The sequence below is a fragment of the Mugil cephalus genome, chromosome 1, assembly GCF_022458985.1.
Source record: "Mugil cephalus isolate CIBA_MC_2020 chromosome 1, CIBA_Mcephalus_1.1, whole genome shotgun sequence".
Taxonomy (NCBI): domain Eukaryota; kingdom Metazoa; phylum Chordata; class Actinopteri; order Mugiliformes; family Mugilidae; genus Mugil; species Mugil cephalus.
Genome location: NC_061770.1, coordinates 44954652 through 44962023, shown reverse-complemented (window position 1 = coordinate 44962023; position 7372 = coordinate 44954652).

Here is a 7372-nt window from a genome sequence, read left to right as displayed (position 1 = left end):
ACGCGCACAGTCACGTAGGACCACATCTATCACACCATGAGGGGGGGCGACCGTGATGTGAATTCATATCGTTTGATTGCCTCGTGCAGCCGTCTCGTAATAAACCAGGATGATCTTCTTCATACATCACTATCACTGTACATCAGTACATTTAAACACATTATTTTACCTTTTAACCTCAAATCGCATACTAATGGGGTCATTTTGACTTGAAGGGAAAAGACGGAGCGTTTTACTGCCAGATGAAAAAGGATGGGGGATTTCAAGCTTGATGGAATCAAGTGGCATTTTTCCTGCCCTCCATCCATCCTCTTCTTTCTTCTTCTTCTTCTTTTTTATTTTTTTATTGGACAAATGCTGCGGCTACCTGTACACACACAGATTTTCGGGCACATGCACAGAATAATTTCCTTGCTGGGGGAGGAAGGAGAGGTGTCTTCCTCTCTGACGCATCGATGCTGAAGGCTTCAGTTGCCGCGTCCGTCACGCCACCCAGACAGACATATGGTGCCGACGCGAAAAACCGTCTTTGCGGAATACGGCGTGGCACGATTTAAACGGCAGCGCTGTTAGTCAAACACGTGGTGATGCTTTATTTCTTCTGAGTTCAAACGCTGATGGAAAAAAGTCGGCGGTAAATCGCATGACGTCGGTTTAATTGTGCTGTGGTGCGCATACGCCCTTAACATGAGTCACTGTGACCTGACATGACTGAAAGGTGTTCTTTCACCGAGCTGAAATCTGCCACGCTAAGAAACATTTTTATAATATCAACTGAAATCAACAAACACAGTTTAGCACCTTTCAGCTAATTCATTCAGATTTGAAGCCCATGTCTTCCTGCTTTGTTTCATTTACCTTGGTAGCCTGAGGTAGGAATGATGTCAGACCTGAACTGACTGTGAGCAATAAGCAGAAAATAAAAAGCAAGATACAAAACAGACATGTGTTCATTAACCAGCTTAACCACTGTTAGCAAAACCAGGTGATAACAATGCATTACGCTGTATTTTGTACATATAATAACATGTCCAATTGTCCATGGATAGAAACTGTGTGAAAGATTTAATTATGCTATCTAACTGTGCTAATTATGCTAACAATGAGTATAAATCTACAGCCCTCTCTCCAATTAAAGCTAAGATTAGGCAGTTACAGGTTGGTGAGTGACATAAAATTGACTTTCAGAGATGTTCAATTTAAAATGTCTTACAGCAAATGTGGAAATTTCGACATCACGCTTCAAACTGATTAGCAACTAGCTGGTAAACTCTAGCTAATGAGCCCACAGGAACTGGAGGAGACCAAAACAGAGCAAAAAGGAGCCTGAATTTCAGACTTCTATTGTTGCTAACTGGTTTGCTAACAAATTTGCACTTTATCTTAATTAAGTGTGTAAACCCTCGACCTATTAACGTTACTCTATGATGAACATACAGAGAATAAACTGAACTGTGTTTATGTAGATGGAAATACTATGGTAAATTAATTAATCCATTTTATTATTCTGTTTGTGTCTAGGCTTTTGTATTGTCTTTTCTGTATCTTTTTAGGACAATGTCTTTTCTTTTAAAGGACTGCTTCCCCTTGCATAGACTTGTTCACAAAGGAAATTTAAAAAGTCAAAGTCTAATTAATGACGGCTTCCTCGGATCCAAAATGTTTAGAGATGATTTTGTGCAAATCCTGCCTACCCTACTAAATAATCCTTTACATTTCCCTTTGCTTATGACTTGCTGATATTTTTGTTTCTTTGCCAAAGTTTAACAGGAGATATAATCGCCAGTAATCTCCAAATCTTCCTAAAGTCACACTTTAGAAAGCAGCTGACATAACTAATTATGACCAAGAGGTCCATATTTCCTGCCCCGACATCATATTAATCCCACGAGACAAGAGCTCAGATTTAGCGGGCTACCTATCATTCTTAGATTAATGTGACAATATGTTATGGCTGCGCCGCTGTCATGACTCTGCTCTGTAGCGCCATGTCAAACGGCTGCTGTCACTATTATATAGCAACCATCCTTTCCTCCTCCAAGTTGTTTACACCAGGGGATCCGTTTCCACGAGATTACTTCTTCTTTGAAATTACAAGGCATGTGACAGTGAGCACTAAAAATAACGAAAGGTTATAAAGATATAGATCTCTCCATGTTATGGACGATTAGTTTCAGCCTCCATCTGTTGTGTGCGATTTAACCCGCGTGTGCTGCTCCTAATTGCTCATTCTTTTCGCCAACGTGCCTCGCGTGTCACTCGGCCATTTTGCACACAACGCTCCGCAATTGCGTGACTGCCTTTCCTAAAGCTAATACATGCCCTCATTGGATATGACATGTTAGAGCAGCCCTATTTCTGCTGCTGCCATTTTGCACATAAATGATGCAAACACCACACGTGTATGTTATTTTTTTTTTTGTTGATGGCTCACACAAAACGCGAACATCGTGTGGTCGTGGACGGATCTCACGTTCACATTTACAGGTGGCTAATGTGCGCGGAAGGATTGCAGTGATTTGTCTCCGCCGCTACTTAAAGACAACAGGTTAATGACAGAACAGAAGGCCGCGTTCCGTCTGCATTACGAGACATGTGGTCATTACCGCCGCCGCTGCGCCCGTCAGCCTGACGTCTTAAATAGCGGAGAGAGAGACGGCAACCACGTTTTACATTATTCATGCTACATTTCCTGGTGGTTGCCTCACACGCTCTTTTGTTGGGTTTAAGTCAATTTGCCACTCCATCGCAGGATTTGAACAACGTCGTGTTTCACTCCGAGATCTCACTCAAGCACGGGCCTATTCAGCCTGATCCCGGGAAGCAGGGGGGGAAAGATGGCATCTTGGTAAAAGGTGATCTAATGAGGAAATGGGAGCAGGAGGTGGCCATCGTTTCTCTATGTCTCATTCCCATTCATGCACACAAAAGGCTTCAACCAAGTAGCACAGCTGTTGTGGATTCCGTACAGTTCAAAGCTACTACCACATCCCCGCATCAACGTAGAGATAAGTGGCGTGAATTCCAAGCACTTGTCTTGGCGTCTCCGCAGCAGGACCGAGCGCAGTCTTCGGTGCCAGAACTGAATCGGCACGTGTCGAACACAAGATTGAAAGCCTAATCTGTCTGAAGCTATGGTCTTGCTGGCAAATTATCTGTTTTCCAGCACTGTTCTAAAAGAGGACACCGGAAATGCAGCGAGCAGAGTCTAGAGGCTGGTAACACGTTTCCTTGAATTATCTTTGGTAACATTACACAAAAAAAGTAGTATACACGTAGGGAAAAAATGACATGAAGAAGGAAAGGAGCTATTCTTAGAAGAAATTATAGACATTGTCATGATTTTATGTGAAATTAATACCATCCATTATGTCACCGTAGCCATTCTGTTCGGATAACGTGTCCAGTAAACCATGATAAGCTACGTTTACATGGACACTTTATTCCACTAACAATCATAACAGACTGGCCTGATTCAGTCAGATCAGAAGGAATTATCAATTGGACCGAGAGGGGCGTTACAACCCTTTCATAATCCATTCAGTTGGAAAATATTAGAAGCTCATAACCGTGGAAATGCTCGGTTTCTCTCAGGCTAGAATAAATGCATAATTCTTAATTTGAATTTGTCCTATTATCTTCTGAACCAATGACAGAATTGTGGTCGATAAAGTTAGAAAAAAAAAATCCTTATAGGTTAGAGTAACTAACAGTTTGATGAGAGATGAGATGAAATATCAAACAACAGTCACATCATTTCCAGCTTTACCTAACAGAGATGCTTCAGGAAGTTAATATCCGTGTTGATCCAACAAGCTTCATCTAATTCCGAAGTGTTGATTTCCGTTTAAAGACTCCACAGAAGCTAAACATAACCCCGTCGCCGTGGGTGTTCCTGCAAATTTGCGTGTGCTCACGGCTGAACATAATGCATCTTTGTGTGCCATGCCTGCCTGATTTTGAGACATTTTCACAATCATAACACCTTCAGTCTCACCCACTTGAATAAAAATAAAAACATAGGTTTAAGTCTTTTATTTACCAAAGGTCACAGTGGGAGTGCAAACATTGCTGCTAATTGCTGTGCGATGACAAGTGGCCCAGTGGTTGAGGCCGTAAATGGCCCTAACTTTGCGGCTTTCACTTTTGCTTTGGGTTTGGAACAAAGGTATCGCAAGGATAGCTGAGCTGAATCTCACCCCACCAGTGACCAAATATAACTACAGTGTCTTGGCTGGTGCTTGTTGTGGTGGAGTGTTCACACTCTGAGGGAAGTAGGCAAGAGGAGTAGGAGGGGATTTGTACATGTTGTGTGAAAGTCTGTTTGAATCTGGCTTCAATTCTGAAATATTAAAATGTTTGGCTTTAGAAATGTGGTCTTTTCTGGGCAACTTTGAATGAGTGAGTTCCTGGGATTTGACATTTTTGTCAACAACACTGAGGCTAAATGTGTCGATGAGGGTAAATTATTAAAAAAAACATTAATTGTTAACTTTTAAAATTAAACCTAAATTATAAATGTAACCGAGTGCATTACTGAGTCTCAAGTACTAGCAAGTATTCAATGAGCATATACTGTTAATAGCTAGTTAACCTTAGCTGAGGTTTATAGGGGTTTTGTACTAGCTAACAACGGTTAGTTTGCTAACAGAGGAAGCTAAGTTGGCAAACATTATATACTAAACATCTAATTAGAATGAACAAAGAACTGTAATTGTAGGCTTGTTGTACTCTCACATTAGCATTTAGCTCAAAGCTACATGCTGGGAAGCTTGTCATCTGAAAGAATCACCAAATGTACTGATGTCAAAAATGTTAAGAAATTGTGTTTCCAGTAAAATCTGTGTTAAATTATGAGATGTCATTGTTTTTTTGTTTTGTTTTTCTTGGATATGTTTGACTAATACTTTTTGGAGAGCATTAAAAAGTAGCTAATCTTAGCCTTACTTAAAGTAGTTTTTAGAGACAACATGGTAATGCTAATTAACACACTAACATCAGCAATGAAATGTGATTAGCATTTAGCTTAAATCATCACTGTGTCAGGCTCACAGAGATGCTAGTTTGTTGGGGGTCAAGAGATGTTTGTTCTGTTTTATATATGGTTAGGACATGGACACTAAGAGACTAAACTTACCTGGTAAACATTACACCTATTACACATGTAAACATTAGCTTACCAGCATTGCAATTGTGAGGTTCTTAGTGTAACAATATTATGGTTCAATGTTCATGTGCATAATGTACGGATACGGCAGCAGTGGAATGTGATTAGCATTTAGCTCAAATCATCACTGTGTCAGGCACACTGAGATGCTAGTTTGTTGGGGGTCTAAAGATGCTAAATGTTTATCCTGTATTGTATATAGTTAGGACATGGCCATGTGTCAGGTTATATTTGTCCAATGATTTTCTTAAAACAGTAACGCTAGCTACATAGAAAATGTTAATTAGCATGTTAAGAGACTAAACTTACCTGGTAAACATTACACCTATTACACATGTAAACATTAGCTTACCAGCATTGGAATTGTGAGGTTCTTAGGATAAAAATATTATGGTTCAATGTTCATGTGCATAATGTACAGATACAGCAGCAGTGAAATGTGATTAGCATTTAGCTCAAAGCATCACTGTGTTAGACTCACAGAGACACCAGCGTGTTAGCATCCAGCTTATACTAAAATGTGCTGCATTCTTTATGTTTTGCACTTCATGGACTTGTCTCTGGATATGAATTAAGTGTCTATCTTAAGAGATAAAACAAAAGCAAATATCACATGGTAAAAGTATATTTTTTTTCTAATTAAAGCTGCTCTTTCCGTGTGGAACTGTAACAGTTCAATTAAATTAATAATAAAATAGTTTGGCGTCTGGCTCTGATTGGAATCCTGTCTTGACTAATTGCAGGATTATGTCAGAGTCCACATCTCCTGGGTTTTGTCGAGAGAGCAGCATCATCGGAGGTGTGAACGTAAACATTATCTGGAGGAAATGTGGAGGAGGACAGATGCATTCATGGAAAAATACTTAACGGTGGAAGTGGTCGAATCATTTTAATGCATGACAGTCAAAGCGGCGAGAGCCGCTCCTGTTTATCGATTGTGGTGATTTTTCACTCATGAATAAACCCGATGATTTGCAAGGTGCCAAAGTTAATCTGCTTTGCATAAATAAATTGTTAAGCAGCATCTGTTCCTTTGACAGGCTTGAATTGGAAGTCAGGAAATCAGAAAATTACCTGATTATTCATACTGCAGTCAAACCTGCACACGTAAACGCTGAGAGGCGAATTCTGAAAGATGTGGAGGTGAAGGTGTCGTGGGAGCGACGGTTCAAAGGCACCGTGTGATCACACGGGCTATCAGTGATGTTACAGCTCAGATTCATTCGACAATATGGTAATGCACACTAAAAAGAAATGAAATGGGGTCAGAGTGCATGGTCACTTGAGAGTGCCGTCCTAGGAGAAGGCTGGGATTCAAGGACTGCTGTAATCTCCAGTAACACGTTTGAAAGCATTATGAACATCTCTTGATATTCCAGATTTAATTTAGCCTTTGTTCATCTTGATTAAGTGGTGGGTTTTTTTTTTTAAGTCTTCCAAGAAGGAATACACACATAGGTAAGAATATAGGAAAAGAATTCCTCAAAGAAAGACGGCCCGCTCGCTCTGCAAACTTATTTTAATTAAGTGAATTAACTGGACCGAGAATTGGACATTATCATATCCAACGTATTCTTTGTAGTGGATATGGCTTGAACCAGCAGCACGGCTCTAATTGTTGGTCTTGAGATATTTTAAAGACTATTTGATGAATGGCCACAAAATGTGGTACAGACATGAAGTCCCTAGAGGATAAATACTGCTGACTTTGGTGATCCTCAGACTTCTCCTCTAGGGCCACCACGGGCTCAAAATACGAAGTCTTGAAGGAAATATCTAGATCCTAGGTCTTCAACAGGGGGTCGCAAAATCTTTGGTTGATTAGACATCTTTGATGTATATTTTTTTATTTGTTTCATTTTGTTTATCTTTTAATGTCATATATACTACTGTTATATGTATCTTTATGTCAGGTATGTTTACGTTATGGCAGTTTCACAGCCAGCCTACTGGTGCACGTTTGAAATAAAAAAAATAATATTTGAACCTGTGTATTATTTAAATAGCACTAATAGTTTAATATAGAGCACATAGAGCAGGTAGGGGGTCCCTACTTAATCTCTCATCAGTTTGGGGGTCCTTAGCCTGAAAACCGTTGAGGGTCTAGATGAGTTGAGGATCCTTGGTCTAGATCAGGGGTGTCAAACATAAGGCCCGGGGGCCAAAACTGGCTCGCCACAGGGTCCAATCTGGCCCGTGGGATGA